The sequence below is a fragment of the Acinonyx jubatus genome, chromosome X (genome assembly GCF_027475565.1).
Source record: "Acinonyx jubatus isolate Ajub_Pintada_27869175 chromosome X, VMU_Ajub_asm_v1.0, whole genome shotgun sequence".
In the NCBI taxonomy this organism is placed as follows: Eukaryota; Metazoa; Chordata; class Mammalia; order Carnivora; family Felidae; genus Acinonyx; species Acinonyx jubatus.
The window spans coordinates 31862186-31887354 of record NC_069389.1 but is presented as its reverse complement, the minus strand read 5'-3'; the positions used below and the strand labels follow the sequence as shown (position 1 = coordinate 31887354).

The window sequence follows — 25169 nt, the reverse complement described above, 5'->3', positions numbered from 1 at the left end:
CAAAATTATAGGTAAAACTTTAGTAACACTGTTTTTTATCATACCTTCCAAATGAATATATTTAAAAATTTTCAAGATGTTCATAAAAATTCACCATGAAAGAATGTTTCCATATGTGACATGGGTGCAGAATAGTAGGGAGCTTCAAGTTCATGGCAAATCTAGTGTGCACAGATCTGTGTGTGCAAAACTACACCGCAGAATCAAATATCCTCACATATCTATTCAAGTGAAAAATTTTTTGAAGGTGTATTTATTTTGAGAGAGACAGTGTGCAAGCCAGGGAGGGACAGAGAGAGAAGGAGAGAGAGAATCCCAAGCAGGCTCTACAATAACTTGCAGAGGCCAATGTGGGGCTCGAACCCAAGAATCATGAGATTGTGACCTGAATTGAAATCAAGAGTTGGAGGTTTATTTTTTTTTTTCAACGTTTATTTTTTATTTTTGGGACAGAGAGAGACAGAGCATGAACGGGGGAGGGGCAGAGAGAGAGGGAGACACAGAATCGGAAACAGGCTCCAGGCTCCGAGCCATCAGCCCAGAGCCCGACGTGGGGCTCGAACTCACGGACCGCGAGATCGTGACCTGGCTGAAGTCGGACGCTTAACTGACTGCGCCACCCAGGCACCCCAAGAGTTGGAGGTTTAAATGACTGAGCCACTCAGGCGCCCCTCTATTCAAGTGAAATTAATCTTTGCATCTTGTGAATAGCAATTTAAAATTCACTCATACATTTAAAATAAGACATCGAGCAACTTCTTTATAGGTCCAAAACAACAGGTAAAACTGGATGGGACAAGTAAATCTGTATCTAGAAATATTTGTAGCACGGATCTAAAGCACACTTCTGTTTCTAATAATGAAAGAATCCATCTGTATATGGAAGTATAGGTATATATTTCATCTTTGTAAGATGGGAACACAAGCCCTCAGGTTGTATCATCCACTCATATCCTTATTGCAACCAACTACTCTCCTTTCACTTACTTCCTTTTTCATTAAGGTTTCTTAGTGTCTAAATTACTGTCTTCCTCTCTGTGACTACTCTTATTAACATTCTTGACACACAAAGACCATTCAAAGTCACAAAGACTATCCATTCAAATCTTGGCATTAGCTCCTTTTTTTTATATATATAGAAAAGAAAATTACTTTCTTGAGTACAAATACATGCACACATGCTTATATATTAGCGTCAAACATATAGGTGTTCTTTATAATGTTTACTCTCCTTTACTTATAAAAGAGAATTACAGTAAGACCTGCCTGTTCCTGAATCCCAGAGATTACAAATGTGTGTATTTTTTTTACTGAGGTTTAACTGACACACAATATTATATTAGTTTTACGTGTACAATACAGTGACTTGACATTTGTCTACATTGCAATATGGTCACGATAGTAAGTCTAGTTATAATCTGTTACTTTATACAGATAATATAATATTATTGACTATACTCCCCATGCTGTACATTACATTCCCAGGACTTATTTATTTAATACCTACAAGTTTGTACCTTAATGTCCTTCACCCATTTTACATCCTCCCAACCCCTGTCACCTCTGGCAATCTCCAATCTGTTCTGCATATCTATGACCCTGAATTTTGTTTTTTAGATTCCACATGTATGTGAAATCATGTGGTATTTGTCTTTTTCTGTCTGATTTATGTCACTTAGCATAATACACTCAAGTTCTACCCATGTTGCAAATGGCAAGATACATTCTTTTTTACGGCTGAGCAGTATTTTGTTGTACATATATACCATATCTTCTTTACCCACTCATCTTTTGATGGACACTTAGGTTATTTCCATATCTTGGCTATTATAAATAATAATGCAATAAACATAGGGGTGCATACACCTTTTCAAATTAGTATTTTCATTTCCTTCGGATAGATACCTGATACCCAGGAGTGGAATTGCTGGATCATATGGTACTTCTATATTTATTGTTTTTGTGGAACTATCATACTGTTTTCCATAGTGGCTACAACAATTTACATTTCCATTAAAAGTGTATGAGGGTTCCCTCTTCTCCACAACCTTGCCAACACGTGCTATTTCTTGTCTTTTTGATAATAGCCATTCTGAAAAGTATGAGGTGATATCTCATTATGGCTTTGATTTGCATTTCCCTAATAATTAGTGATGTTGAGCATCTTTTCATGCATCTGTTGGGCAATCTGTATGTCTTCCTGGATAAATGTCTGTTCAGATCATTTGCCCATTTTTATTCAGATTTTTTTTGCTATTGAGTTGTATGAGTTCCTTATACATTTTTGATATTAACCCCTTAGCAGATATATGATTTGCAAATATCTTCTCCTATTCAGTAGGTTGCCTCTTCATTTTGCTAATGGTTTCCTTCGCTGCACAAAAACTTTTTAGTTTGATGTAGTCACATTTGTTTAATTTTGCTTTTGTTTCTCTTGCCTTTGGAGTCACACCCTCCACCTCACAGATGTCACTAAGACTGATGTCAAGGAGCTTACCAACTATATTTTATTCCAAAAGTTTTGTGGTTTCAGGACTTACTTTCAAGTCTTTAATTCATTTTGACTTGATTTTTGTATATGGTATAAGAGAGTGGTTCAGTTTCTTTTTTTTTTTTTTTGCATGTAGCTGTCCAGTTTTCCCAACGCTATTTATTGAAGAGACTGTTTTTCCCTGTTGTACATTCTTGCTTCCTTTGTTGTAAATCAATTGATCACATATGTGTGAGTTTAGTTCTGGGCCCTCTATTCTATTTCATTGATCTGTTTGTCTATTTTTGTGCCAGTACCATACTGTTTTGATAACTATAGCTTTGTAGTATAGTTTGAAATCTAGGATTGTGATACTTCAGCTTTGTTCTTCTTCCTTAAGATTGTTTTAGCTATTCAGGGAGTTTTGAGTTCCATACAAATTTTAGAATTATTGTTCTAGTTCTTTGAAAAATGTCCTTGGAATGCTGATAAGGGTTGCACTCAATATGTAGATTGCATTGGGTAGAATGGGCACTTTAATAGTATTAATTCTTCTACTTCATGAGCATTTATTTATGTCTTCTTCAATTTCTTTCATCAATGTCTTATAGTTTGCAGTGTACAGATATTTTCCCTCCTTGGTTAAATTTATACCTAGGTATTTTATTCTATTTGATCCAATTGTAAATGGGATTGTTGTCTTGATTTCTCTGGTAGTTTATTATTAGTGTATAGAAATGCAAAAGACTTCTGTATATTAATTTTGTATCCTGCAACTTTACTGAATCCATTTATTAGTTCTAACAGTTTTTTGTGTGGAATATTTATGATATATACATATATATATTTTCCATATATATTATCATGTCATATTCAAATAGTAACAGTTTTACTTCCAGCTGATCTCCATGGCCAGGTGGGATCATGGCTAAACTCTGCAAGTATCTCCAGTCAAGCAGGGTCACTGGCTGTGTTCCCTTTTTGGGTGGTACTGCCGCTTGTACTCCCATTTTAGACAAGGAAGCAGACAAGGATTTGTGATTGGGCAGACCACTGGCTGTGCTCCAAGGCTGAACAGTTGCTGCTGAATGGGCTCCCTGCCTGGGCAAGGCTGCAAGCTGCGCTCAGCCATTAATCAGGACTGTATGCTGGGCTCCACAGCCAAGAAGGTAAATAGGGTGCTTTCCAAGACTTTACAGGGTCACTGAAGGGGCTTCCTGGTTGGGCAAGCTCAAAGGCTATGCTCTGCAGTTGGATAGGGTTGCTGGCTTGCCACTCTGCCTGGGTAGGGCCATAAGATGGGCTCTATGGCTAGACTGGAATGCTGGCTGGGGACCAAATCTAGGTAGAACTGCTGATGTGCTTCCTGGCCAGAGAAGGCCAATGTCCTCACTCCACAGGTGGGCAAAACTGCTGGCTATGCTCTGATCAGGTACCATTGCCATCAGATACACAGTCCACCAAGATCCATGTGCTGGTTGCCATGAGCCCCATACCCTTCTTTATTTCTAGCTGATCGTAGGTGGTCTAGCTCTTGATTTCAGCAGTTCATGGGATTGAGCCCCACGTCAGGCTACTCACTGGCAGTGCAGAGCCTGCTTGGGATTCTCGCTCTCCTCTCCCTCTGCCCCGCCCCCCCTCAAAATAAATAAACTTAAATAAAATGTTCAACGTCAATGATCATCAGCGAAGTGCATATCAAAACTACAATGAGATACCACATTATACCTGTAAGAATGGCTAAAATCAACAAGAGAAGAAAGAAACGTTGTAGGTGAGAGTGTGGAGAAACTTGCACACTTGCACTCTTGATAGGAATGCAAACTTGTGTTTGGCTACTTTGGGTCTTTTGTGGTTCCTTACCAATTTTAGGATTACTTGTTCTAGTTATATGAAAAATGCTGTTTGTATTTTAGTAGGGATGGCATTAAATTTGATAGTAGATTGATTTAGGTAATGGGCATTTTATTTTTTATTTTTTTAATGTTTATTTATTTTTGAGAGAGAGACAGAGCATGAACAAGGGAGGGGCAGAGAGAGAGGGAGACACAGAATCTGAAGCAGGCTCCAGGATCTGAGCTGTCAGCATAGAGCTTGACTCCAGGCTCGAACCCACAAACCGTGAGATCATGACATGAGCTCAAGTTGGATGCTTAACTGACTGAGCCACCCAGGCATCCCAAAAAGCTATTCACATTTTAAAAATGCATTACCTGCTAACCTTTCCCTTAGAAATAACATAAAGAGATTTCAGTGACTATTTAAATTAGAAAAGGAACAGAATTAGACAAAAACTATTAGCCTTCCAGAATTATAACAGAAGAATCTAAAATTAAAAATTAAAAAATTAAGTGAGCTTTCATATAATTAGTATACTGCTTTATCAGGGTGAGTCTAGTTCCTAAAATAATAGCTACCATGTATTGATTGCAACCAGTTAGCTAAGTGTAATATTAGCATCATCTTAAATGAATCACCTAATTCACTATACTATCACTAATCACTAATACAATTTCATATCATTAGTACCATTTTTTCTGATGCATACATCACTATTAGCAAGTTCATATAGCTGGGAAGGCATGGAGCCAGGCTTTCAACTGGGTCTATTTGACATAGAACCCTATATCTTTCACCACCTCCAATGAAAGGATTAAGAAATGCTTATTGCATTCGTTCTGTACCTATGTACACTTAAGTGATGCAGCAGTACACTGAGAATATAGATCATTAATAATATAAATTCTCAAGATTCATGTGCTCATTACAGACAACATATTAAGGGATGAAAACTTAAAATCTTGCCTTATTTTCTAATAGTTAGCAAAATATTTCCCAAATCACTTCGTATTATGTATCGGAAAATGCAGAATAATCAATAATCTGTTTTCTACTAGTGCCGATTTAATTCTACTCCATGGCTTCTAATACATTTATATATTTATGTATATATATGTATATATATATATATATATATATACACACACACACACACACGTGTGTGTGTGTGTGTGTGTGTGTGTGTGTGTGTATCTTAATGTTTATTTATTCATGAGAAAGAGAGGTAGAGAGCAAGCAGGGGAGGGGCAGAGAGAGAAGGAGACAGAATCCCAAGCAGGCTTCATGCTGTAAGCATGAAGCCCGACGCAGGGCTCAAACCCACAAACTGTGAGACCATGACATGAGCTAAAACCAAGAATTGGGCATTTGACCAACTGAGCCAGCCAGGCAACCCTATATTTTTTAAAGAAATGAAAATTCACAGAATACACACACACACAATCAGCTAAGATGCATTTCTTCCTAATGTCTACCTGACTAATGTCCAACATTAGAAAAGGTCAGGCAAAAAGATTCATATTATTCATAAGTTATATCTGTAATGCTAATTATGAAATACAGGCTATGATTGCATGTTGATAATTATTTTTCTTTAGAATAATTTAAAATATATAGTATTTGTATTACATAAAAATGTAATATATATTTATTTATTCATACCATAATCCTAAATTTTAGCTAACACAGACATTAACTATCAAAGCCTAGTAGGTACATATAAATGTATGCATTAAATACACATATACACACCAGTTTTCTAAGATGTTATTGAACCTATCACAAAATGTGAATGGAATGATTGTTTTATAAAAACAGTTCTAATACTGGAGCGCCTGGGTGGTTCAGTCGGTCGACCGTCTGACTCTTGATTTCAACTAGGTTGTGATCCCAGGGTCGTTGGATCAAGCCCTGCATGGGACTCCATGTTGACTGTGGACTTTGCTTAAGATTCTCTCTCTTCCTCTGCCCCTCTCACCTGCTTGCACTTCGCTCTCTCTATAAAAAAAATAATAATAATTCTAATAATATATATTACTACATATTTTCTCTTGTTCATTTGACCCAACACTCTTTTGCAAGAATATAGTCTGAGGGATGCTCTACATGATTCAACTATGAAATAGTTTTATAAAACCTAGTGTCCCATACAAAGATTTATTCCAATGAACTGGTTTAATTTAAAATGTAATCTAACTAAAAATATTTAATAGCATGGCTAGAAGAATCATCACTATGGTTTATCAAACAATGTCTCTAAGAGAAAAGAAAGTGGATTTTTGTTCTGCACAGAATCTTTTTATTACTATTTTCATTTTCCCCTCCTCCATTTGTAACCACTGAATAAACCAAGTATGGTTTTTCATCTTGTAGCTGTAATCTCTGTAGACAAAATACTAAAGTACTCCAATGTGATCAATGTATTTACCAATCTATAATGATATAGGAATTAATTTTCATAATTTGGGGAATTGGGTACCTTGATTCATTTATAAAGTTTTTTTTTTCTAAAAATTAGGGATTGTTAATGTGAAAAAGAAAAAAAGAATTAAGGGGGAAGGACCACACTAGGAAAATTGATTTCTCTGCAGCATAAGTAAAGAATACATTTATTTAATTAAGGACCAAAGTAATGATTTAGAGGGGGAATGAAAGTATTGGTGATTGACAGAGACATGGCAAAATAGGGAAGGAAGCACTGTAAATACATTATTTTGGATGCAGAACTGACATGTCCAGTTATTGTTAATGCTTTTAGTCTTTGGCAGTTATTTATGATCTAAGGAATGCTAAGCAATTACATGTACAAGAAAAAAATATTCCCTGCCACCAGAAGTTGCTCTCAGTCCAGCTTTCCCCTTCTGCTCCAGGCCAGGGACTTTACCACGCACACAGTTAAAGGGAAGAGTAATTCATTTCAATAGTTTTCTCCCCCTCAATTTTCAGTTTCAACAGCCTCTCTCTCCCCTTTAAACAGGGCTGCCTTTGGCCTCACCTTCCTTCCCAAATCCACCAGTTACTCCACAATACATCTTTAATTCAGGTTCTGTAAAAGAATGCTAGGTTTTGTCTTTACACTCAACCCTTCTTCCAACACACACACACACACACACACACACACACACACTGTATAAATTCATCTTTTTGCCAATAGTTTAGACGAATCTGCACTTTTCTGGCAGGAGAAAATCAAGGGGTAACACTACTAATAGAAAGTCAAGTCATACGGCTGGTAGCATTTAGCAGATCATTAGTAAGCCTTTCCTCATGGGTTGTTTGTCATGTAAGAAATCATAATTTAAGAGCACCATCTGCATTAGTCTTTCTAGCTAAAGAATATACCCCAGTCCACTTTATAATAAATGAGATTTAAAATTATTTTTGCAGAATGCTACTAAATATCAGATATTTCTTAAAAATTTGAAACTCTCTAAATAGATTTAACTGAACTTAAATGCTCAGAGATGTATTTGGAAAGTGGCAAAAGACTTTAAGAAATTAAGTCAAAAAGGCATGTTTATTTTTCATGTATGAGCAAGAAATGAAGAATGAATAGCTCAGGGTAAAGGTGATAAATATGAATAATACACAGGAAACACTTTACAGAACTATTACGATGGAAATTGTGTTTTTCAATGAGTTTTAACATTGGCTTATTGAGATCATTATCATATTTTTATAAAAGAGGAAATAAGCAAATAAGCCATTGGGAATATGGAAAAAGTTTAGAAAATGAAAAAGTGAGAGGACATTACTTGTGTCAAATTATGAAGAATAATGATGACATTAAATATGTTTGTTCTACAAACATCCTGTGTTATTATAGTAAGGCATGGAATCATAAGTAAAGTTTTATAAGGTTTATGTTTTTCCCCCAACTTGTTTGGAAAAACTTGCTATACTTGATTTTAGTGTAACAAAGTATCTACAGTCTCACCCAAGACATTCTGGACCTTTAGGCTAACTAATATAATTCCATCACATATATTTTAATTAAACATAATCACTATGTAGGGAAAGGTATGAGAAATTTCTATAGCGATTCTGTAGCAATTTCCATGTCCATGACAACATAAGTAAAGATTTCCATGTTACTGAATACATATAAGTGTTTCAAAATGAATATATTAATACAGAGAAGCAAATAGCATATGATTTCAGTCATATGTTGAATTTAAGAAACAAAACAGATGAACATAGTGGGAGGGGAGGCAAAATAAGATAAAAATAGAGAGGGAGGCAAACCATAAGAGACTCTTAAATGCAGAGAACAAACTTGAGGGTTGCTAGAGGAGAGGTGGCCAGGGGATGGGCTAAATGTGTGATGGGCATTAAGGAGGGTACTTGTTGGGATGAGCACTGGGTGTTATATGTAAGTGATGAATTGCTGGGTTCTACTCCTGAACCAGTATTACACTGTATGTTAACTAACTTGAATTTGGATAAATTTTTTTAAAAAGAAAATAAATAGGCTCCATGTAGGAAAAATTATTTGGAATTTAAGAACCTACCAAAAGGTGAAACAACTCAAATGTCCATCAACTGATGAATGGACAAGTAAAATATGGTATAGCCATAAAATGGAATATTATTCAGCAATAAAAAGAATGAATATTGATATGTACTACAACATGGATGAACCTCAAAAAGCATGTTAGTGAAAGAAACCAGTCACAAAAGACCATTTATTATATGAAACTTTTATATGAAATGTCCATCAGATGCAAATTTATAGAGGCAGAAAATGGATTAGTGGTTACTTAGGGCTAAGATGGAGGAAAATGGAAAGTGACTATTAATAGATATGATGACAATTAGATTATGGTGATTGCTGCACAACTTTGTATATATTTTAAAAACCATTGTAGACTTGAATGGGTGAATTTTATGGTATATAAATTATATCTCAATAAAGCTGCTAAAATATTACAGAAAAAATACATATACTATTGGCTAATAATTCATTTGCAACTTTTATCTATCTATATTTATTTATTTATTTTTGAGAGAGAGAGATCATGAGTGAGTGAGGGGCAGAGAAAGAGGGAGATAGAGATAGCCAGAGAATCCCACACAGGCTCCATACTGTCAGCACAGAGCCCAAAGTGGGGCTCGAGCTCACCCCATGCAGGGCTTGAACTCTTAACAGTGAGACCATGAGCTGAGCCGAAGTTGTATGCTTAATCAACTGAGCCACCCAGGCACCCCAGCAACTAGTTTTACATTGGTCATATGTATATTTTTCAGTAAAAAAGTGAAGAGAAACAGAAACTTGAGCCATGAGATCAAAGTCAACTTTTCATAATCATTCAGCTTTTCACACAAAGCTGGACATTTAGTCCTAAATAGTTATTTACTTATTTTTGAGAGAGAGAGAGACAGAGACAGCACGTGAGTAGGGGAGGGGCAGAGAGAGAGGGAGATACAGAATCCAAAGCAAGCTGCAGGCTCTGAGCTGTTGGCACAGAGCCCGATGCAGGGCTCGAACCCACAAACTGTGAGATTATGACCTGAGCCGAAGTCAGATGCTTAACTGACCAAGCTACCTGGATGCCCCCAGTACAAAATAGTTACTGATTAGATAAATGGTGTGTTCACGCTGTTCTAACTCAGTATTCTCTATCTGTATTTGAGAATTCCATGGATCTGTTCTTGTGTTTACATCTAAATTAGAAATTACTTATAAGTATTCTCAAGATAATTTTGATTTCTTCATAGCTCAATACAGCCACACAAACTCAGAGTCCACATTTGCATGTGTGCTCTGAGTCAGGCTGTGTGTGACTGCTTTTAGATCAGTATGTCCTAGTGTAAAAAAGGCAATTGTCCCATGTCCACCCTTATAGTCACATCAACTTATTTTACCATCCATAAAGACTAAATGGTGACTAGGAAATAAAAAATAGTTGGATAGAATGAAACTTCAGTACCTTTAGTTATTAAAGTTATTGAGACTTTTAATGGTACTTCATAAAATGAACAAACTGAACCAAAATAAAGTATTTTAACATAGACAGACATATTTAAATAATAGCTTCCACTATCTGAAAGCAAAATTACATTATGAACTATCATATGAACTAAAGAGTGTCAATCATTTCAAGAAAGAGGACTGGTCAAGAACTGAGATGGTCTATGAATCTGAGGGTCTACAGGCATGGTACCCAAAATGGAAACTGAATCTCAGTATATGGAGAAATGAACTTATATCAATTCTCAGTGAGATATGATTATGTTTAAGAGAAAAAGCATAATCTGAAACATAATTAGAAATTCTTAATTGTAGGGGCACCTGAGTGGCTTAGTCAGTTAAGAGTCTGACTTCAGCTTACAGTTCTTGGATTTGAGCCCCTCACTGGGACTCTGTGCTGACAGCTCAGAACATGGAGCCTGCTTTGGATTCTGTGTCTCCTTCTTGCTCTGCTCCTCCTGTTCATGTTCTGTCACTGTCAAAAATAAATAAACATTTAAAAAAATTAAGAGTTTCTTAATTGTAATTTTATTATTTGCATATATTTATAAATTGTTTTATAGTTATAAAAGCATACCTTTAAGCATATAGATTATTATACCTAGTTTCAGGTTTATGCACACTTGAGTAAAATAATAATCTGTCATCATTGGGTGTATTCATTTTTTTTCCTTTAAAGGAAATATACTTTGACCACATATTTAACATCTACTCCCTCTCACTGTTTTAATTTGGATAGAATGAGACAAAAACTTTAAAAGGTTACTCACTCTTTTAATTAATATTTTTGAGCCCCTACTATGTGAAATTTAGTGTTAAAACAAAGTTAAACCCTCTTTGTTCTAAAGGAACTTACGGTACAGCTAAGCTTTCCAAACTACCTAGAGAAGAATCCAGTTCAGAGAGTCACTCTCTATTTACAAGATGTGTGCTTGCGCATGTTAACATACTCTTTAATTCATGATGTCTTTACCTATAAAATAAGGGTGTAAAATATGGGTTGATACATCACTTTTCACTACCCCTCGCTACCCCTTATTTGTTATCCATATGCATGCACACACACATACGTATGTAGACACACATACACACATATGCATTTTTATACACATGTGTATATACATACAAACATATGTATATACATATATATATATATATATATATATATGTATTGAAAGTGAGATAAAGCACGAATTGCTGCTACCTATGGTCAGTTTCTTTATGAATGCATCATAGAACTTAATGCATGTATTAATTTTTAAAGAAGAGATTATGAGAGGATTGAGGGAAGATGGCAGCGTAGGAGGACGCTGGGCTCACCACGTCCTGCTGGTCACTTAGATTCCACCTACACCTGCCTAAATAACCCAGAAAACTGCCATTAGACTAGCAGAACGGATTCCCTGGAGCCAAGCGCAGAGAGGCCCACAGAAGAGGGTAGGAAGGGCAGAGAGGCAGTGCAGGCAACACGGACTGGCGGGAGGGAGCCGGGGCAGAGGGGCAGCCTGCCGGCCAAGCAGGGCCCCTGAGTCTGGCTGGCAAAAGCGGAGGGGCCGGACGGAGTGTGTTCTGACAGCAAGCGGGACTTGACATCTGGAAGGTTATAAGCTAATAGCTCTGCTCGGAGAGCGGGAGGGCTGGAGGACAACGGGAGGGAGAGTTGTTGAGCCCCGGACGACAGAGCTCAGCTTGGTGGGGAACAAAGGCACTCGCCAGCGCCATCTCCCTCGCCCATCCCTCAGCCAAAATCTCAAAGGGAAGCGGTTCCTGCCAGGGAACTTGCGTGCACTGCACAAACACCCAATGCTGTGCTTCTGCGGATCCATCCCTCCGGTGGCGGGTCTGACTCACTCCCAGTGCTGCAGGGCCCCTCCCGAAGCGGATCACTGAAGGATAAGCGAGCTGAGCCTGCCCCTCCCGCCCCCGTGCACCTTGCCGATCCACCCCAGCTAATACGCCAGATCCCCAGCACCACAAGCCTGGCAGCGTGCAAGTCGCCCAGACGGCCACGCCACCCCACAGTGAATCCCGCTCTTAGGAGAGGGGAAGAGAAGGTACACACCAGTCTCACTGTGGCCCCAGCGGTGGGCTGGGGGCAGACATCAGGTCTGACTGAGGCCACGCCCACCAACGCAAGTTATTCAAGACAACACAGGGGAAGTGCCCCACAGTCCCGCACTACTCCAGGGACTATCCAAATTGATGAAACAGAAGAATTCTTCAAAAGAATCTCCAGGAAATAACAACAGCTAACAAACTGATCAAAAAGGATTTAAACAATATAACAGAAAGTGAATTTAGAATAATAGTCGTAAAATTAATCGCTGGGCTTGAAAACAGTATAGAGGAGCGCAGAGAATCTCTTGCTACAGAGATCAAGGGACTAAGGAACAGTCAGGAGGAGCTAAAAAATGCTGTAAACGAGCTGCAAAATAAAATGGAAACAACCACGGCTCGGACTGAAGAGGCAGAGGAGAGAATAGGTGAACTAGAAGATAAAATTATGGAAAAAGAGGAGGCTGAGAAAAAGAGAGATAAAAAAATCCAGGAGTATGAGGGGAGACTTAGAGAACTAAGTGATGCACTAAACAGAAATAATCTACACATAATTGGTATTCCAGAGGAGGAAGAGAGAGGGAAAGGTGGTGAAGGTGTACTTGAAGAAATCATAGCTGAGAACTTCCCGGATCTGGGGAAGGAAAAAGGCATTGAAATCTAAGAGGCACAGAGAACTCCCTTCAGACATAAGTTGAACTGATCTTCTGCACGACATATCATAGTGAAACTGGCAAAATACAAGGATAAAGAGAAAATTCTGAAAGCAGCTAGGGATAAATGTGCTCTAACATATAAAGGGAGACCTATAAGACTTGTGACCGATCTCTCTACTGAAACTTGGCAGGTCAGAAAGGAATGGCAGGAAATCTTCAATGTGATGAACAGAAAAAAATATGCAGTCGAGAATCCTTTATCCAGCAAGTCTGTCATTTAGAATAGAAGGAGAGATAAAGGTCTTCCCAAACAAACAAAAACTGAAGAAATTCGTCACCACTAAACCAGCCCTACAAGAGATCCTAAGGGGGATCCTGTGAGACAAAGTACCAGAGATATCGCTACAAGCATGAAACCTACAGACATCACAATGACTCTAAACCCATATCTTTCAATAATAACACTGAATGTAAATGGACTAAATGCGCCAACCAAAAGACAAAGGGTATCAGAATGGATAAAAAAACAAGACCCATCTATTTGCTGTCTACAAGAGACTCATTTTAGACCTGAGGACACCTTCAGATTGAAAGTGAGAAGATGGAGAACTACTTATCATGCTACTGGAAGTCAAAAGAAAGCTGGAGTAGCCATACTTATATCAGACAAACTAGACTTTAAATTAAAGGCTGGAACAAGAGATTAAGAAGGGCAGTATATAATAATTACAGGGTCTATCCATCAGGAAGAGCTAACAATTATAAATGTCAATGCGCCGAATACAGAAGCCCCCAAATATATAAAACAATTACAAACATAAGCAACCTTATTGATAAGAATGTGATAATTGCAGGGGACTTTAACACTCCACTTACAGAAATGGACAGATCATCTAGACACACGGTCAATAAAGAAACAAGGGCCCTGAATGATACATTGGATCAGATGGACTTGACAGATATATTTAGAACTCTGCATCCCAAAGCAAAAGAATATATTTTCTTCTTGAGTGCACATGGAACATTCTGCAAGATAGATCACATACTGGGTCACAAAACAGCCCTTCATAAGTAAACAAGAATTGAGATCATACCATGCATACTTTCGGACCACAATGCTATGAAGCTTGAAATCAACCACAGAAAAAGTCTGGAAAACCTCCAAAAGCATGAGGGTTAAAGAACACCCTACTAAAGAACGAATGGGTCAACCAGGCAGTTAGAGAAGAAATTTAAAAATATATGGAAACAAACGAAAATGAAAATACAACAATCCAAACGCTTTGGGATGCAGCAAAGGCAGTCCTGAGAGGAAAATACACTGCAATCCAGGCCTATCTCAAGAAGCAAGAAAAATCCCAAATACAAACTCTAACAGCACACCTAAAGGAAATAGAAGCAGAAGAGCAAAGACAGCCTAAATCCAGCAAAAGAAGAGAAATAATAAAGATCAGAGCAGAAATAAAAAATATAGAGTCTAAAAAAACTGTAGAGCAGATCAATGAAACCAAGAGTTGGTTTTTTCAAAAAATAAACAAAATTGATAAACCGCTAGCCAGGCTTCTCAAAAAGAAAAGGGAGATGACCCAAACAGATAAAATCATGAATGAAAATGGAATTATTACAACCAGTCCCTCAGAGATACAAGCAATTATCAGGGAATACTATGAAAAATTATATGCCAACAAACTGGACAACCTGGAAGAAATGGACAAATTCCTAAACACCCACACACTTCAAAAACTCAATCAGGAGGAAATAGAAAGCTTGAACAGACCCATAACCAGCAAAGAAATGGAATCAGTTATCAAAAATCTCCCAACAAATAAGAGTCCAGGACCAGATGGCTTCCCAGGAGAGTTCTACCAGACATTTAAAGCAGAAATAATACCTATCTTTCTCAAGCTATTCCAAAAAATAGTAAGGGAAGGAAAAGTTCCAGACTCATTCTATGAAGACAGTATTACTTTGATTCCTAAACCAGACAGAGACCCAGTAAAAAGAGAAGTACAGGCCAATATCCCTGATGAATATGGATGCAAAAATTCTCAATAAGATACTAGCAAATCGAATTCAACAGCATATAAAAAGAATTATTCACCATGATCAAGTGGGATTCATTCCTGGGATGCAGGGCTGGTTCAACATTCGCAAATCAATCAACGTGATACATCACATTAATAAAAGAAAAGATAAGAACCATATGATCCTGTCAATCGATGCAGAAAAAGCATCTGACAAAATTCAGCATCCTTTCTTAATAAAAACCCTCGAGGAAGTCGGGATAAAAGGAACATACTTAAACATCATAAAAGCCATGTATGAAAAGCCCACAGCTAACATTGTCCTCAATGGGGAAAAACTGAGAGCTTTTTCCCTGAGATCAGGAACATGACAGGGATGTCCACTCTCACCGCTGTTGTTTAACATAGTGTTGGAAGTTCTAGCATCAGCAATCAGACAGCAAAAGGAAATCAAAGGCATCAAAATTGGCAAAGATGAAGTCAAGCTTTCATTTTTTTGCAGATGACATGATATTATACATGGAAAATCCTATAGACTCCACCAAAAATATGCTAGAACTGATACATGAATTTAGCAAACTTGCAGGATACAAAATCAATGTACAGAAATCAGTTGCATTCTTATACACTAATAATGAAGCAACAGAACGACTAATAAAGAAACTGATCCCATTGACAATTGCACCAACAAGCATAAAATACCTAGGGATAAATCTAACCAAAGATGTAAAAGATCTGTATGCTGAAAACTATAGATAGCTTATGAAGGAAATTGAAGAAGATATAAAGAAATGGAAAAACATTCCGTGCTCATGGGTTGGAAGAATAAATATTGTCAAAATGTCAATACTACCCAAAGCTATCTACACATTCAATGCAATCCCAATCAAAATTGTACAAGCATTCATCCTGAAGCTAGAACAAGCAATCCTAAAATTCATATGGAACCACAAAAGGCCCCAAATAGCCAAAATAATTTTGAAGAAGAAGACCAAAGCAGGAGGCATCACAATCCCAGACTTTAGCCTATGCTACAAAGCTGTAATCATCAAGACAGCATGGTATTGGCACAAAAACAGACACATAGACCAATGGAATAGAATAGAAACCCCAGAACTAGACCCACAAACGTATGGCCAACTAATCTTTGACAAAGCAGGAAAGCACATCCAATGGAAAAAAGACAGTCTCTTTAACAAATGGTGCTGGGAGAACTGGACAGCAACATGCAGAAGGTTGAAACTAGACCACTTTCTCACACCATTCACAAAAATAAACTCAAAATGGAAAAAGGACCTGAATGGGAGACAGGAAACCATCAAAACCCTAGAGGAGAAAGCAGGAAAAGACCTCTCTGATCTCAGCCGTAGCAATTTCTTACTTGACATACCCCCAAAGGCAAGGGAATTAAAAGCAAAAATGAACTACTGGGACCTTATGAAGATAAAAAGCTTCTGCACAGCAAAGGAAACAACCAACAAAACTAAAAGGCAACCAACGGAATGGGAAAAGATACTTGCAAATGACATATCGGACAAAGGGCTAGTATCCAAGATCTATAAAGAGCTCACCAAACTCCACACCCGAAAAACAAATAACCCAGTGAAGAAATGGGCAGAAAACATGAATAGACACTTCTCTAAAGAAGACATCCGGATGGCCAACAGGCACATGAAAAGATGCTCATTGTCGCTCATCAGGGAAATACAAATCAAAACCACACTCAGATATCACCTCACGCCAGTCAGAGTGGCCAAAATGAACAAATCAGGAGACTATAGATGCTGGAGAGGATGTGGAGAAGCGGGAACCTTCTTGCACTGTTGGTGGGAATGCAAATTGGTGCAGCCACTCTGGAAAACAGTGTGGAGGTTCCTCCAAAAATTAAAAACAGACCTACCCTATGACCCAGCAATAGCACTGCTAGGAATTGACCCAAGGGATACAGGAGTACTGATGCATAGGGGCACTTGTACCCCAATGTTTATAGCAGCACTCTCAACAATAGCCAAATTGTGGAAAGAGCCTAAATGTCCATCAGCTGATGAATGGATAAAGAAACTGTGGTTTATATACACAATGGAGTACTACGTGGCAATGAGAAAGAATGAAATATGGCCCTTTGTAGCAACGTGGATGGAACTGGAGAGTGTGATGCTAAGTGAAATAAGCCATACAGAGAAAGACAGACACCATATGTTTTCACTCTTATGTGGATCCTGAGAAACTTAACAGAAACCAATGGGGGAGGGGAAGAAAAAAAAAAGAGGTTAGAGGGGGAGAGAGCCAAAGCCTAAGAGACTCTTAAAAATTGAGAACAAACTGAGGGTTGATGGGGGGTGGGAGATGGGTATTGAGGAGGGCACCTTTTGGGATGACCACTGGGTGTTTTATGGAAACCAATTTGACAATAAATTTCATATACTGAAAAACAAAAGAAGAGATTATATAGAACATAGAAAAGCAGTTAGCTACAAAACAATGCAAATACGAGTTTATAGAACAAGTTTTTATATTAATACCTATAAAAATACCTAGCATAAAAAAGGTGATCAGTAAAAATACACAAATGAATAAATGAGAGCTAATCACTGATACTAAGTAAGAACTTCTTGTCTAGGAGTGCCTGGCTGGCTCAGTCGGAGGAGCATGTGACTTTTGATCTCAGGGTTGTGAGTTTGAGCCCCACGGCGGGTGTAGAGATTACTACAAAAAATAAATTAAAAAAAAAAAAAAGAACTTATTGCCTACTACTAGATGTGTAACTATTCTGTAACATTTTAAAACGATGACAGGAGTTCAAAGTCAAAACAAACAGTTTTAATAGAGTATAACACTGGAACTTTTATTTGTTGATTCTGCATGTGTTATGAATAATACTGTGATGGTTGCTTCTATTTGTCAACTTTACTGGGCCATAGAGTACCTAAATATTTGGTCAAACATTCTGGGTGTATCTGTAAGGGTGACATTTTAATTGGACAAGGATGACCTTTCTCATCCCTTCTATTCAATAAAGTACTGGGAGTCCTAGCCAGATCATTCAGTCAAGAAAAAGAAATACAACACATCGAAATTGGAAGGAAGAAGTAAAACTATCTCTATTTGCAGATAACATATTATATATAGAAAACCCTCCCAGTGCCTGTGTAGCTGAGTTGGTTAAGCATCCGACTCTTGACTTCAGCTCAGGTCATGATCTCATGATCTCATGATCTCATGATCTCATGGTTCATGGGATTGAGCCCCACCTCGGCTGGTTTGGGATTTTCTGTCTCCCCCTCTCTGTCCCACCCCTGCTCATGCATGCACATGCACTGGGGCTCTCTCTTTCAAAATAAATACATAAACATTTAACAGAAATAGAAGAAAACCCTAAAGACTTCAGCCCAAAACTGTTAGAACTAATAAACAAATTCAGTAAAGCTGCAAGACACAAAATCAATATACAAAAATCAGTTGCATTTCTATACACTAACAACCACCTATCAGAAAGAGAAATTAAAAACAATCCAATTTGTAATTGTAACAAAAATAATAAAATACTAGTAATAAATTTTACCAAGGAGGTGAAAAATCTATACAATGAAAACTATAAGACATTGATGAAGGAAACTGAAGACACAAATTAATGAATAGATATTTCATGCTCACAGACTAGAAGAATTAATATTTTTAAAATGTCCATACTCTTTGAAGCAATGTAGATTCAGATTCAAGGTAGTTCCTATCAAAATTCTAATGGTATCTTTAACAGAAGTAGAATAAACAATCCTCAAATTTGTATGGAGACACAAAATAACTGAATCAGCCAAAGAAATTTCAGAAAAGAATAACAAAGCTGGAGGTACCATGCATTCTGATTTCATATTGTTTCACAAAGCTATAGTAATCAACACAATATGGAATTGGTATAGACACATAAATCAATGAATCAGAATACAGAGCATAGAAATAAGCCCATAAATAAATGGTCAACTAGTTTATGACAAAAGAGGCAAGAATATACAATGGATAAAGAATAGTCACTTCAATAAATGGTGTTGGAAAAATTATACAGTTACACACGAAAGAAACTGGATCCCTATCTTAAACCACACACAAAAATCAACTCTAATTGGATTAAAATTTGAATATAAGAACTGAAACCATCAAATTCCTAGAAGAAAACATAGGGGGTAAGTTTCTTGACATTAGTCTTAGTAATGACTTTTTGGATTTGACACCAAAAGCAAAGGCAACAAATTAAAAAATAAACAAGAGGAACCATCAAGCTAAAAAACTTCTGCTTAGCAAAGGAAACAGTTAACAAAATGAAAAGGCAATGTATGGAATTTTCTTTAAAAAGAAAATAGTTGCAAATCATCTCTCTGATAAGGGGCTAATATCCAAAATATATAAAGAACTCATACAATTCAGTAGGAAAAAAACGATTTAAAAAATTACAGAGAAACTGAATAGAAATTTTTTCCAAAGAAGACATCCAAATGGTCAACAGGTACATGAAATGATATTCAACATCATTCATAATGAGGGAAATGCGAATCAAAACCACAATGAAATGTCATCTCATACCTGTTAGAATACCTATCACCAAAAAGACAATAATAAGAAATAATAAGCACTGGTGAGGTTGTGGAAAAAAGGGACCCTTGTGCACTGTTGGTGGGAAGGGAAATTGGTACAGCCACTTTGGAAACTAGTATGGAGATTCCTCTACGAAAAATAGTATGGCAATTCCTCAATAAATTATAAATAGAACTACTCATATAAATACTACTAGGAACTACTAAATACAATATGAACTACTAGTAATAAAAATAGAACTAGATCCAGTATTTCACTTCTGGGTAAATATCCGAAGAACCTGAAATCACTATCTCAGTCATATATCTGCACCTTCATGTACTGAAGCATTATTTATAATAGACAAGGCATGGAAATGACCTTAGTATCCATCAATGGATGAATAAAGAAATTGTAACATATATACAATGGAATATTATTTAGCCATAAAAAAGGGAGAACCTGCCAATTGTGGCAGCATGGATGGACTTTGAGGGCATTATGCTGAGATAAGCCAAACAGTGACAAATACTTTATGATTTCACTTATAAGTGGAATCCAAAAAACCCAAACCCACAGAGAACATATTGGTGGTTGCCAGAGATGGGGGGTGGTGATGGGGAGTAGGGGAAATGGGTAAAGGTGGTCAAAAGATAAAAATGTCCAGTTGTAAGATAAATATGTTTAGGGGATGTAATGTACAGCATTGTGCCTACAGTTAACAATACTGTATTGTATATTTCAAAGTTGTTAAAAGAGTAAATCTTAACAGTTCTTATCATAAGACAAAAAAATTGTAACTGTTTGAAGTAATTAGTGTTAACAAACTTATTGTGGCAATCATTTGGCTATATATATGTATATGTGTGTATATATATATATATTTATATAATCATTATGTTGTACATCTTGGACTAATACAATGCCTATATGTCTCAGTAAAACTGAAAAAACACCTTGCCTTAAAAAATTTTGAATTGGTAGATTGGGTGAGTCTCACCCCTGGGAGGGCAATCAGCTGAAGGCCAGAAAAGATCAAAAAAGCTGACCCTCCCTTGAGTAAGAGGGAAATCCTCCTCCCTGACTTCCTTCAATCGGGACATTAGTATTTTCTAGCCTTCAAACTTAAACTGAAAATCAGTTCCTCATGATTCTTAATGCTGCTGGCCTTTGGACTCACACCACCATCTCTACTGAATCTCCAGTTTGCTGACTGTAGCTCCTGGGATTTGTCAACCTCTGTAATTGCATGTACCAATTTCTCCCCCATCCCAATTAATTAATTAATGTAGTTAGTTTTAATTTAAATTCCAGTTAGTTAACATACAGTGTAATGTTATTTTCAGGTGCACAAGTTTGTGATTCAACACTTCCATACAAGCCAAGTTCTTATAATTAGGTGTATATGTGTATATATATATGTACGTATATATATATATGTACATACACACATTCATATATACATGTATTCTGTTTTTCTGGAGAACCCTAACACAGATACTGACTAGAAACATTTCATTTATGGTCCTATAATCATATTTTTAAAAACATGATCTGCTCTAGGGGCACTTGGGTAGCTCAGTCGGTTAAGTGTCCGATTTCAGCTCAGGTCATGATCTTGCAGTTTGTGGCTTCAAGCCCCACGTCAGGCTCTGTGCTGACAGCTCAGAGCCTGGAGTCCCCTGTGGGTTCTGCATCTCCCTCTCTGCCCCTCCCCTGCTCATGCTCTTTCTCTTTCTCTTTCTCTCTAAAATAAATAAATATTTAAAAAAATTAAAAAAAACATAATCTGCTCTAAAGTTTTTCCATTCTATGTTTGTATTTAATTTTATATTCCTACTAAAGAAAAAAAATGGATGGAATGTTTTTGTTTATACATATACATATTTTCTTTGTGGAAATTTGAGGTCCTAGTCCATGCTTATTTGTTGATTTTTCTCTTAGAAGAGTTGATTTTTATGTCTTATGTTTCTCTTAGTTATACATTTTACTGTTACTTACTTCCCTAGGAGGTAATGATGAGGGATGAAATATCTGAGATACACTCTTAGCACCTCTTAGTACATGGTACACATAAAACTATTCAATGACATTATTATTTTAAATATTTACAGAGTCAAATTGTAGGGTTAATTTCATTATTAAATATTGGGAATATAATAAGGAAATATTCCACAAAATCAAGACCTCTTTAAATAGATTCTTACAGTGAAGTCTACAATGGAATCACACAAGGAAATTTTGCAAGTCTACAATTCTATGAAGACAAAGCACTTGTGTTAAGCAAATATAGAATAAAATTTTATATCATTGAGAACTGATCATGTAGTTCTTTTCCAGTTCTAGTGTGTGGTTTTCTCATTAAAATCAACTTATTGTATGGCCAACTAATCTTTGGTAAAGCAGGAAAGAATATCCAATGGAATAAAGACAGTCTCTTCAGCAAGTGGTGCTGGAAAAACTGGATGGCGACATGCAGAAAAAATGAACCTGGACTACGTTCTTACACCATACGCAAAAATTAACTCAAAATGGATGAAAGACCTAATTTGAAGACAGGAAGCCATCAAAATCCTCTAAGAGAAAGCAGGCAAAAACCTCTTTGATCTTGGCCGCAGCAACTTCTTACTCAACATGTCTCCAGAGGCAAGGGAAACAAAAGCCAAAATGAACTATTGGGACCTCATCAAAATAAAAAGCTTCTGCACAGTGAAGGAAACAATGACCAAAACTAAAAGGCAATTTACAGAATGGGAGAAGATATTTGCAAACGACATATCAGATAAAAGGTTAGTATCCAAAGTTTATAAAGAACTTACCAAAGTCAACACCCAAAAAACAAATAATCCAGTGAAGAAATAGGCAGAAGACATGAATAGACACTTCTCCAACAAAGACATCCAGACATCCAACTGACATATGAAAAAATGCTCAACATCACTCATCATCAGGGAAATACAAATCAAAACCACAATGAGATACCACCTCACACCTGTCAGAATGGCTAACATTAACAACTCGGGCAACAACAGACATGGGTGAGGATGTGGAGAGAGAGGATCTCTTTTGCATTGTTGGTGGGAATGCAAGCTGGTGCAGCCACTCTGGAAAACAGTAGGGAGGTTCCTCAAAACACTAAAAACAGAACTACCCTGTGACCCAGCAATTGCACTACTAGGTATTTATCCAAGGGATATAGGTATGCTGTTTTGAAGGGGCACACGCACCCCCATGTTTATAGCAGCACTATCAACAAGACCCAAAGTATGGAAAGAGCCCAAATGTCCATAGATGGATGAATGGATAAAGATGTGGTATACACACACACACACACACACACACACACACACACACACACACACACAATACAGTATTGCTTGGCAATCAAAAAGAATGAAATCTTGCCACTTGCAACTATGTGGATGGAAGTAGAGAATATTATGCTAAGTGAAATTAGTCAGAAAGACAAAAGTCATAGGACTTCACTCATATGAGGACTTTAAGATACAGAACAGATGAACACAAGAGAAAGGAAGCAAAACTAATATAAAAACAGGGAGGGGGACAAAACATAAGAGACTCTTAAATATGGAGAACAAACAGAGGGTTACTGGAGGGGTTGTGGGAGGGGGGATGGGCTAAATGGGTAAGAGGCATTAAAGAATCTACTCCTGAAATCATTGTTACACTATATGCTAACTTGGATGTAAATGAAAAAAAATTAAATTAAAAAAATCAATTTATCAAGTAGATGGCGTTATTATTCCATTTCTTTACAGAATCAACAATTACCTTCTAGAGAGTTTTATACTGGGACATTTGATACTTGATTCTTTGCTGTCTTCATAAAAACTGATTATAAAATAGCATAAACTTCCAAAGAGGAATAAAAAGACCCCCCCCCCAAGGTGCATCAGTTAGAGCCATTGGATTAATCCTTTCCATGAAAATAGGCATTTTATACTAATTTTATTTGAGAGCAATTATAATAATGTGTCACTATCTTGTATCTGGAGAATGGAGGCCATGTTTGATTTTCTGTATATCTCCAGAATCAAACAGTGTCTGATATATATTTGGAGTACATAAATGGTTGTTCAATTAAAGCACAAATTAGGTATAGATACCTACATTGATCTTATATTTTCCACTATAATATCCATGAATTCTAAGAATATATTGTTTTTTTAAATTTCCATACAAATGTGTAATATCTTGTATGTATGCACTTGCAACAATAAGGGGGGAAAGATGGCAGTTTTGTGTTTGTTTGGTCTGCTTCTCTCCTAGGCTGCAAACCCCCTGGAACAGACACTTCTGTCTTTGTTATTAATGTATGCCCAAGTCACAAATCAGTGCCTGGGCTATATTAGGTAATCAGTAAATATTTGTTGAATGAATGAATAAGAGGCAATTTGAAATCAGTGGTATTCCTTACCACTGTGGCTCATTCTGTAGAACATACCTGAGAGATTAAAAATAAATAAATAAAAGGCTTGCTGAGTGGCAATGAAAGTACAGATGAAGTTGGAGAGGAGGAACACAACCACATGGTTAGTAGTGCTTTCTTTAAGAATACACCTAGGTGAAGAAAAAAAAAGCACCCAGGTGGGGTGTCTGGGTGGCTCAGTTGGCTAAGTGGTGGACTCTTGATACCAGCTCAGGTCATGATCTCACCATTGGTGAGGATGAGCCCCACATCTGGCTCTTCACTGGCAATGTGGAGTCTGCTTGGGATTCTCTCTCTGCCCTTCTGTTCACTCTCTCTCTCTCAAAATGAATAAATCAACATTAAAAAATACTTATGAATGCACCTAAACCTTTTGTTTCCTGTGAGAGAAAAGAGAAATCTGAATTTACCCAGGAGGAAGGGAATTAGCAGGCCAGGTAAAAGGGAGTGAGCAAAGGGAGTGAGAGATCACTGACACTGTCCATATTGGGATCCAGACAGGGCAGAAGGAATGTGTTTTTAGGACTAAGCTGAAAGTTTATGAAATGGGAGAGAATAAAGGGAATGAGGAACAAGTGCAAAAACAGTGGAAGATCGAGAGGTAGAAAGACTCGCTGAGATTTTGGAGGTGCTGTTCTGCTGGCAGAAAAATCTGAACCTGACCACGAATAGGAGAGAAGTGAAGTCACTGAAACTAGTAAGGTCTAGGAAGTGAGTGAGGAGGCTATCAGAAGTGTCAACATCATGGATGTTGAGCCACAGAGGATAGCTGCCATCCAAATAAAGCCTTCTGATACTAAATATACCAATGATACCACAAAAGCACCGTATTTAGTGCACAATCACATCAGGACAGTATTCATGTAAATTGTTCAAAGAAACCATGCATGTGATTAACTCAAAACCGTTGCACTTACATTCGTGAGTAACATTTTAAAATATTAAAATGCTCAGCACAGTGTCTCGCTGTTCTCCCTGTCACTCAGGCTCCTTAAAACCTAGAACAGCGCTCGAGCTCCACCGCGCCCCAGCCCCGCCCCCTAGCCCCTCCACAGTCCCGGGCCCCTTTCCCTCGGACCACAAAAATCCTTTAACGGATCCTCACCCCTCTCCCAACTCCTGGGTAATGGACGGACCT

General features: G+C 37.3%; 1 protein-coding gene across 1 annotated transcript in view; it reads right to left on the bottom strand.

Annotated features, from left to right (window-relative positions):
* Positions 1–25169, bottom strand: part of PRRG1 (proline rich and Gla domain 1) — a 306130-nt gene that overhangs the window by 216010 nt on the left and 64951 nt on the right. The gene's annotated exons all lie outside the window — the stretch shown is intronic.